The sequence below is a fragment of the Saimiri boliviensis genome, chromosome 2 (genome assembly GCF_048565385.1).
Source record: "Saimiri boliviensis isolate mSaiBol1 chromosome 2, mSaiBol1.pri, whole genome shotgun sequence".
Taxonomy (NCBI): Eukaryota; Metazoa; Chordata; class Mammalia; order Primates; family Cebidae; genus Saimiri; species Saimiri boliviensis.
In genome coordinates, this window is record NC_133450.1 from 140,614,803 (window position 1) to 140,624,116 (window position 9,314).

At 56.7% G+C, this 9,314-nt stretch overlaps 1 long non-coding RNA gene across 8 annotated transcripts; it reads left to right on the forward strand.

The window, feature by feature from the left end:
• The first annotated feature begins 505 nt into the window (after positions 1–505).
• LOC104653448 (uncharacterized) lies at positions 506–9,026 on the forward strand. 8 transcript variants are annotated; one of them, XR_012516474.1, is made up of 6 exons: positions 506–869; positions 2,855–2,974; positions 3,439–4,398; positions 5,179–5,259; positions 5,526–6,684; positions 8,767–9,026. It is a non-coding gene; the product is annotated as an uncharacterized LOC104653448 (long non-coding RNA). The 8 variants fall into 8 exon arrangements; XR_012516472.1 differs by having other exon boundaries at positions 5,526–6,442; positions 6,527–9,026; XR_012516471.1 differs by having other exon boundaries at positions 5,526–6,002; positions 6,363–9,026.
• Positions 9,027–9,314: the final 288 nt, after the last annotated feature.

A 9,314-nucleotide genomic window follows, 5' to 3' on the forward strand; every position in this document is an offset into this window, starting at 1 on the left:
AGAGCCACTCTGTCCTACCCAGCCTCGGTCTCCTCAGGCCCCCAGTGGACTGGATGAGGCCCACTCACACTGGGAGGAAAATCGGCTTCACGCAGCTCACCATTCAGATGTTAATTTCATCCAGAATGATGTTCGGCCAAATGTCTGGGCACCCTGTAGCCCATTCAGGGGGACACAGAAGATTTTGTTTTTTGAGATGGAGTCTCACTCTGTCACCCAGGCTGGAGGGCAGTGGCACGATCTCGGCTCACCGCAACCTCCACCTCCTGGGTTCAAGCGATTCTCCTGCCTCAGCCTCCCGAGTAGCTGGGACTAAAGGCAAGCACCATGATGTCCAGCTAATATTTGTATCTTTAGTAGAGATGGGGTTTCTCCATATTGGTCAGGCTGATCTTTAACTCCTGACCTCAGGTGATCCACCCGCCTCAGCCTCCCAAAGTACTGGGATTACTGGTGTGAGCCACTGCACGCAGCCCGATTGACACATAAGATTAATCATCGCTCGAAGTTACTGAGAGGCAGAGCTGGGGTTCAAAGGTGGCAGTTCAGGCTGTGCCCCACATTCGGCTTCACGGCTCGCCAGCTGTCTCTATCCACTGTGTGTGCACCTGCCGCACGTCCCAGGGGCCGTGGAGCCGCACAACTCGTGTTTCCATTGCCTAGAATTCCCCAGCTCCGGATGGAGATGGACACATCTGAAGCTCTGATCTGAGATGAGTCTCCTTCGCATCCGAAGGCGCTCCTTCCCCTCTGGGCCTAGAACTCTAGAACCACACAGCTATTTTCTTCCCGCACTGTAAACACGCCCCTCCCTTGCCTTCTGGATCCCGTCACTTCCGCTGAGAAATAATCTTATGGCCCCCTTGAAGGTAATTTGTCTATTTGTCTTTACCTCTAGCTACTTCTAAGATTTCTGTCTTTGGTTTACAGCAGTTTTGCCATAATACGCCTAGAGGGGCTCTCCCTGTCCCTAGCCTGCTTGGCATGTGTCAGTCTTCTATCCAGGGTCTGTTTTCTTTCATCGATTTTGGAAAATCCTCAGCCATTGTATCTTCAAACATTGCTTTTTCCCTATCCTCTCTCCCTCATTCCCTTTCTCTCTCCTTCCTCCAGTTCCAACCACCTGCGTGATGGGGCTGCTCCCCAGACCCGTGTGTATGGCGTGCTCTGTTTCTCATCCTTTTTTTGCTCACTGTGTTCCATCATAGTTTTTTTTTTCCCTGACTTATCGTTCTACTCTATTAAAACCCTATTTCCCAGCCTGCTGTTAAGCCTATCTATTAAGTTTCTAATTTTAATCATTACATTTTTCTAGAATTTCCATTTTGTCATGGATTCCAGTTGTCTGGTGAAATTCTCTGTTTTATCATCCACTTGCCTGAATAATGATTTGAAAGCCCATCTGTGATGCTACCAATAGCTGAGCAGTCCGAGGGGCTGTTGCTGGCATTTATTTTTCTCTTGGTCCTGTTTCTTGGTATTCCCTGACATCTGTGAAACCCTGGCGCTACCTCTGGTTCCCTTCCATAGTGATGAAGCTTGCAGGCATCCCGGCTGAGAGCCTGGAGTGTCTTCCGGAGCTTCTCCTCCTTGGCAAGTCCTAAGCTCTAAATCTGGTCTCTCCAGCACCCTACAACTCCTGACACCTCAAAAGCTTTCTCCTGGGCTTCTTAGCTTCTTGCTCTGCACATCTTCATCCACCAAATGGCTAGAATGGAAACCTCTGAGCATCAGACTCACTTATTTCCACCTCCCTCCTCCCCAGAATCTTCACCACTCAATTTTTGGCTGCCTTGACAGATCCAAACCCCAGTTTCAGCCCCGTGGAGCTCCACTGGCTTCCCTGCCTCCTCACGGGTATTTATGGCCTCTGGTCTTGGCAAAGCCCCCGAATGAAAAGCGAGTGCCAGCGCTGGCTCCTCTCTCCCCAGCTCCCCCTTTGCTGAGCTCTCAGCCCTTCCAGTCCGGACTGGCTCAGCTGCTCACCAGTGTCTTCAAAAAGAGCATTTGTATTTTACCCAGCTTGTCTACATATTGATCTATGCCAGCTACTCCATAACAGCCAGAAGCAATAGTCATTAAGTGGTATTTTATTAACTATATTTGGATCATACGTATATACACATGTACACTATGTTCAGAACTACGGAGTCCAAATGCAGGACATTTTTACCCAATTATTTTATTTGTAAAGGCATCCCAGAGGTAATCAACACGTGAGACTGGAGTGTGGAAGTGATGCTCATCTAACTTCTATATTCCTCTCTCTCTCTTTCTCTCTCTCTCTCTCTCACTCTCTCTCTGTTTTTCTTTTTTTTTTTTTTTTTTTTTTTTGACAGTCTCACTCTGTCACCCAGGCTGGAGTGCACTGGCATGATCTTGGCTCACTGCAACCTCCACCTCCCAGGTTCCAGTGATTCTCCTGCCTCAGCCTCCTGAGTAGCTGAGATTACAGGAACACGCCACCACCATGCCTGGCTAATTTTATGTATTTTTAGCAGAGATGGGGTTTTGCCATGTTAGCCAGGCTGCTCTCAAACTCCTGACCTCAAGTGATCTGCCCGCCTCAGCACCCCAAAGTGCTGGGATTACAGGTGTGAGCTACCACGCCCAGCCTTTATTTCTGATGATAACAAAATAGCAGCGACGGTCGGCATGGTCCACGCATCAGCCAGCGCGCGCTGGGCATTCCACAGCTCTCCTCTCTCCCTCACAGCAAGTCCAGGAGGAGGGTCGAGGAGGCCCTGCTGGGAAGTGACACTCAGGATTTGAACCCTGGCATGCCCGAATCCCTGAGCTGCTGCATCCTCCTGGCTCCCTGCAGGAAGATTTCTCCCATGCTGTTTATTTTCAGGATGGGCGCCCTGAAACACAAGGGACCAGGCCCCCACCATGCGAGGAAGGTGCAGGAAGGAGCAGCACAGAGCCCTGAGCCACAGAGACACTGCAGTCTGGACCAGCAGTGATCGGACAGGTGTGTGCTCTCAGCACTCGACATGTGAAAGCAAGACCCAGCCCTCCTCGGGCCCCCACTATGAACCCGATTACTTCAGCCTGGCTGCCTTCCTTCAAAGGGGGTACAGGCGGGGCCCACGGGACCCCAGTTCTCTAGCCTCACCTGCCCCTGGCTGCTGATGTTGCTCTGATCTCTGGGTGGAAATGACTCAAGAGGCAATGAAGAGAAGACTTAATTGGGCTGCAGGGAGTCCTCAAGTCTCTTGAGATCACGCACTAAGTATTTCCATGTGTGCGTTTTTCCAGGAAGACAGCCTGGGGCTTTCAGCACATCCCACAGTGGTCCATGATCAAGACAATAGCCTCTTTAGACTAGAGGAGGCAGGAGCCCAGATTCCAATCCCTCTTCCACTGCTCCCTGGCTGTGTGATCTTGATTTGTCCTTTCCCTCTCTGAGCCCCAATTCTGCCTCTTTTCTGCAAGGTCCTTGATCGCTGGGGATGCCAGTTCTCTGTCTGCCGGAGCCCAGCTCCCTCTGCCTTCTCCCTGCCGTGCTCAGCATCGTGGGCCCTGGCCCAGCAAAGCTCATTTCCAGGTTTTGCTTGTGTTCTGTCCCTGAGAGGCTCTGGCCAGGGCTGGGAGGGTGGGAGGAGGAAGAGGCCAGTGTCCGCCCTCATCTCTGCTCCAGGCAGCACCTCTGGCAGGGTGGCCTCTGCATTTCAGCTCCTCCAGGCGGCCCCCTTCTTCCATGGGGCCCCCAAGGCATGGGAATCGCACCCTCCCATACACCCCTTTCTGGACCCACTGCATATTAACCTCCCTGTGGAGCCGCCTGGCCTGGGCTCTGGAGCCTGAGCCCTCGCTGATAACGAGGTGATGGCCAAGAGCCTTGAACACCAATACTGTCACCCAGGGCTGCCCAGTGAGTTCCCAGCAGGGCAGCATTCCCCCTGTGCTTGCCCTGGAACCCCTTTTTGGTCGACAAGTTGTATGTTTTCAGAATGGTTTGAGATTTACAGCCAAACAGAGAAGACAGCCCAGAGGGCGTCCGCATCCCCTCCACCCACCACCTCCCGCCATCCGCATGGGGCCCCGTCCTGGCCGTCAGCCAGCGTGGTGCATCACGGTGACCCGAAATTCACTTTATGCAGATTTCCTTCGTTAGCGAGTGTCCCCTTTCTGTCCAGGACCCCATTCCAGACACCACGTGACCCCTTGCCTCCCTGGGCTCCTCCTGGTTGCGACAGTTTCCCAGCCTTTCCTCATCTTGCGTATTCTTCTTCTTTCTTTCTTTTTTTGAGATGAAGTCTTGCTCTGTCCCCGAGGCCGGAGTGAAGTAGCGTGAACTTGGCTCACTGCAACCTCCACCTCCTGCGTTCAAGCAATTCTTGTGCCTCAGCCCCCTAAGTAGCTGGGACTACAGGCGCATGCCACCACACCCAGGTAATTTGTGTGTGTGTGTGTGTGTATGTGTATGTGTGCGTTTGTGTGTGTTTTTAGTAGAGACAGGGTTTTCCTATGTTGGCCAAGCTGGTCTCGAACTCCTGACCTCAGGTGATCCACCCGCCTCGAACCCCCAATTTTTTCACCTTTGGTGCCTGGCAGTTTTGAGCAGCACTGCTCAGGTGTTAAAGGGCACCCCTGGGTGGCTCTGTCAGCCACAAGCCTCATAGTTGGGCTGGGCGATGGGTGGTGGGCTTGGGAGGAAGAGCATGGGCAACACGCCTCCCCCCGCACACGTCAGGGACACGGAGTCAGCGGGAGCACCGCAGGCGGCGTTGGCCTTGACTGAGGCTGAGGTGTCCCTGTCGGGCCTCTCCACTGCGGAGCCGCTTCCTCCTCGGGAAGCCTGGGCCCCTTGCTGGGGAGCCCCTTCTGGACCCGTGTGCTGGGAAGTGCTGCGCCAGCTGCAGCCTGGCACACAGCAGGTGCCTAATTTGCCCTCTCTGAATTGAATGGAGCGAGGCTGTGGCCTCGTTAGGAAGGACGTTCTCCCTGCACCCAGGTCCCTCCTGGCTCATGGTCTCATTAAGCCCCGCTGCTCCCTCGGGCCAGCGCTCCTCTGCTCAGCTCACTCCCGACGTGAGGACTTCCCGCCAGGCCCTGCTGGCTCCAGCTTCTGCCCACCCAGAAGGGGCACGCTGGGGAGCTGAGGCCCCCCGCGAGGGCTCCCAGCCAGAAGGCATCCGGCTCCCCCACCAGTGTCCTTTCTACCCACCACAGAAGCATCAAAAGCACACGGCACAGACAAGTCTACCCACGGCTCTGCCGCCTCCTCCCCGCCACACCCGGCATGTCTAGCAGGTGCTTCCCCAAGGCTCCCAGCCCTCAGAGCACGGATGGGCCCCTGTGCTCCTCAGACTCTACGGGGTCGCTTGAGCCTGGTACACCTGGAGCCCAGGAGGAAGGCCACGGGTGCAGGGGGCAGAGCCTGGGCCACCAGCCCAGAGGGGGACACGGGGAAGTCAACTCCAGGGTGAGGAGGTCTCTCCCGGGTGGGAAGGGCGGGGAACCATTGCTGTCCCAGGCAGGGCCCTGAGCTCCCCACACCGGCTCCCCTCACCCCACAGAAAGGATTCCTCTCAGTTTTGCAAGGAAGAAATGGAGGCAACGGGGTGAGGACATTTCCCCAGGCAGTATAACCGGGAAGAGAGAGTAGGCTGCGCCCCGGAGGCCTGGCACCTGAAGCCTTTCCCACTGCTCTGCCTGGAAGCAGGAAGCCCCCTAGACTTTGGTTTCCCTCCGTGGCCTGGCGTGTGAGCCCTCGAGGGAGGGACAAGCCCGCTTGGAGCCTCGAGCCACAGCCAACCCTGCAAACCCTCTCTACCCGCCATGGGCGAGCCTCTGTCACTCCGAGATGGGACAGGCCTGGCTCAGGCCAGCCGGGTGTAGTGGAGACGCTCACCAAGCACACGGCCCTCAGGGGACGCAGCAGCAAGGCAACATGGTCAGGATGGAGAACCGAGCACGCCTCTCCCTGGGATTCCAGGTCAGGTCCAAGGGAGCAGGGGCTGGACGTGCCCAGTCACAAGACTGGCAGAAAGGAGGTAAGGGCCCGGCCCAGGCGCTCCCCACCTTAGTGGGGCTGCACCCCTGCTCTTCAGGCCAGAAGGGGCTCCCACTGGGGGCAGGGTGTGTGGGGGGGTCTTCCTAAACTGTACTTTTATTTCACAAGCCTCAGGGGCTCTTTGAGGCCACGGGGGGGACATTTGTTCACAGGCAGCAGCCAGCCTCACCCAGGAGTGGCGAAGAGAGGCAGGGCAGGGGCGAAGGAGGGGCCCGGTCAGCGGGAGGGGACAGCAGGTGGTCCCCACAGACACCCCAGCAATGCCACTACCATGTCACTCTCCCGAGGCTCTCCATCGCCCTCGGAGAGAGTGTCGATTCTTTCTTTTTTTTCTGTTTAGAGCGGATCTCGCTCCATGACCCAAGCAGGAGTGCGGTGGCACAGTCACAGCTCACTGCAGCCTCGAACTCCCGCGCTCAGGTGATTCTCCTGCCTCGAGCTCCCAAAGCATGAGGATTCCAGATGTGATCCACTACGCCCAGCTAAATTTTTTTTTTCTTGTAGAGATGGGGGTCTGGCTGTGTTGCCCAGGTTGGTCTGGAATTCTTGGGCTCAAGTGATCCTCCCTCACCCAGCCAAGGGACCAGATTCTGGGCCTGGCCCGGTGGCTCATGCCTGTAATCCCAGCACTTTGGGAGGCCAAGGCAGATGGATCAACTGAGGTCAGTAGTTTGAGACCAGCCTGGCCAACATGGCAAAACCCAGTCTCTACTAAAATATAAAAATTAACCCAGCATGGTGGCACGTGCCTGTAATCCCAGCTACTCCAGAGGCTGAGGCAGGAGAATCACTTGAACGCAGGAGGTGGAGATGGCAGAAAGCCAAGATCATGCCACTGCACTCCAGCCTGGGTGACAGAGCCTTGAACACTAATACTGTCACCCAGGGCTGCCCGGTGAGTTTTGAGACAGAGTAAGACTCTGTCTCAAAAAAAAAGAGGAGAAAGAGCAGATTCTTCAGTGTGGCCCAGGACTTGCCAGCTGGCCCATCCCCCTCACCCGTGCCTTCTGCCAGGGTGGGTCTGGGAGGTCAGGCAGTCCTGATTCCTGCCTGGGTCACCCCAAGCTCTCTACCACTTTGATGATGATGCCTACTGCAAACTTTCTGAAAATTAACTCCCTTCAGAACAGGGACTGTGCCTTGTTCTGTCTGTTTCACCGTTCCCTGGCTCAGGAGTGGCTCCGGTGGGCACTTACTGCATGGTGACTGCATTTAACTGGTGCCCGCTGGACCCACTCTGTGCTGGGCTAAAAGACAAGAATCGGGAGCCAGGGAATGGAGTCCTCCCTTGGCCCCTGCTTCCCAGCCTGAGAAACGGTCCCATCAGGCACGCTCACCACTGTGGCTAAAAAGAAGTGCCCCGATCTCCGTCCAAACCACGTCTCACTTGGTCCCCACCTCAGCCCCAGGGTGCAGCTGGAATTGTTACCTCACGGGGAAACTGAGGCTGGGAGGTGCCCCCCCCCAATAGTCGGTAGGCCGGGTTTGTCTGGCTCAGTGCCCCGATCTCCGTCCAAACCACGTCTCACTTGGTCCCCACCTCAGCCCTAGGGTGCAGCTGGAATTGTTACCTCATGGGGAAACTGAGGCTGGGAGGCACCCCCCCCCAATAGTCGGTAGGCCAGGCTTGTCTGGCTCAGAGCCAGGCTCGTGGCAGTGACTGTGGTGAGGAAATGGTGCCTTTGGGATGCAGGAGGCTCAGGGACCAGGCACCTCCAGGAAGACCCAGAACTGTAGGCTTCCTTGTCCTTGACATGATTTCACATGTGGTCTCTGGGGCTCTGGGTTAGACCTCAGGGTGGTCAGTAGCCCTAGCCTCGTCCAAGGGGGCCTGACGATCGGCCGTCACGTGCCCACCCCGGGAGTGGCCGAGTTCAGGTCAGGGGCGCCTGGGACTGAATGGCAGAGAGGGGCAGATGTCGGGGAGAAGGCAGGTGCCCGATCTGATTGGGGGCTCCTCCAGCGGCGGTGGTGCCGTCAGACCCTGGGTCAGCCCTCGCCTCTCCCACCATGGAGCAGGGCTATTCCCCTAGGGTCCAAGTCACACCCCAGTCCCTTTCCCCTCCTGGGGCCCCTAAATTCTAGGCAGGGTTCCACTGGCCACTGTCAGTCAGGGACGCTGGACCCGATGGGGTCAGAGGAGTCAAAACCAGGAAGGGCCTGAGGCAGCCACTCACAGAGACCACGCCCACCCCACCACGGCGGCAGAGGACCCTGGGCAGGCCCCTTAGCCTTCTTAGGAGGGAGGCAGCTGCCAGTCCAATCAACAGGGGTCTCCTCCCTTCGGGCTCCACTCAGGGGACCCAGGCTCTCTGAAAGATTACCCAACACACAGACGCACGTGTGGCTGGGCTGCTGCCCACTTCTTCTACAGCATCAGAGACTGGAATGCCAGCTGCTGTGGGGACACCAGCCCTCGAGGCCCACGGCAGAATGGACACCTCCCTGCCACTCACTAGCCCGGATGCTGTGGGCAGAGGCCTGTGGGCCTACGGGGCCTGGAGGTCTTGACGATGCCCACTGCCCACTACAGAGCAGCCCCTAGTGACGGGCGCTTCGCTCTTGCCCTGCAGAATGTAGGAGGCAAGAGGGGCGTGGACTCAGCTCCTCCTCCCTGGAAACCGTTCCAGGGGACTCACGAAGGGAACGGCCTCCCTCCCACCATGGTGATGCCCTCCAGCTCCCCACACAGGGTGGTCCCAGCTCCATCCTCCAGGAGCCCCCCCATGCCTTTTCCTGAACAGAACTCTCGGAAACAGCAGTGTGTTCATGGTGGAGCCGATCCCTGTGTCTGTGCTGGAGTCACTGTGCCTCGGTTTCCCCATCTGTGACCCAGCCCAGACCAACAAAGACAGACGCACCACAGGCACCAAAGTCTCCCAGGCATTGGTCTGGGTTTGGGCCAAGGAGGAGTCAAAAGAGGCGGTTCAATCACAAGATCAGGAGTTCGAGACCAGCCTGGCCAACATAATGAAACCCTGTCTCTAATAAAAATACAAATAAAGTTGCCGGGTGTGGTGGCAGGCGCCTGTAATTCCAGCTACTTGGGAGGCTGAGGCAGGAGAATCTCTTGAACCCGGGAGGTGGAGGTTGCAGTGAGCTGAGATTGCACCATTGCTCTCCAGCCTGGGCAACAATGTGAGACTCCGTCTCAAACAAAAAAAAAGTCCTGTGGGCAGTCACTGCCAGGTGCATTCAATGGCCCCCTCCTGCTCTAAGGCCCCAGAGTGGCAGCACAGAGCCTGTGCTCCCAGTCCCCACCCTGCCCCCTGCCTGCCCTCCACTGGGGCAT